This window comes from Aquila chrysaetos, chromosome 5 (assembly GCF_900496995.4).
Source record: "Aquila chrysaetos chrysaetos chromosome 5, bAquChr1.4, whole genome shotgun sequence".
Classification (NCBI taxonomy): Eukaryota; Metazoa; Chordata; class Aves; order Accipitriformes; family Accipitridae; genus Aquila; species Aquila chrysaetos.
Genome location: NC_044008.1, coordinates 7,538,983 through 7,539,483, shown reverse-complemented (window position 1 = coordinate 7,539,483; position 501 = coordinate 7,538,983).

The window sequence follows — 501 nt, the reverse complement described above, 5'->3', positions numbered from 1 at the left end:
GCTGCTCCTCTGCCAGGGGCACAGGGAGAAGTCAGCCCTGGTAATCTGTTACCATTTAGCAGCACTAAATTCACTTTAGAAGAAGACGGTGTCAAACATGTTACCTCCAGCTGTGATTCAAAAATTAAACCAGATTCAACTCCTTGAAAACCTAGGAGTGACAGGATATAAATCCAGAAAACTTGAGCTATCAAAGCAAAGGAAAAACATTTCACATCTCCATCTTCTTATCTCCAGACAAGAAGCCAAAGTCCTACAATATCACTGCTGCATTAGGACTTAGGCATGTACAACATCACTTTCTTCATCACTCCCCTGTGATCCTGCAGCTGAAGAGACCCAGTGTGAGTGACTGGGTGCTGGAGGGATGATTGGTCTGACCCCAAACCAGGCCAGAATTGCCTTCACTTGACTGAACTAGGATTGAAGTGCAAATTTTACTTCACCAATGCAGTTTTTCTTCAGGAGTGACCAATGGAAATTGCTCTATACCTATGTAAC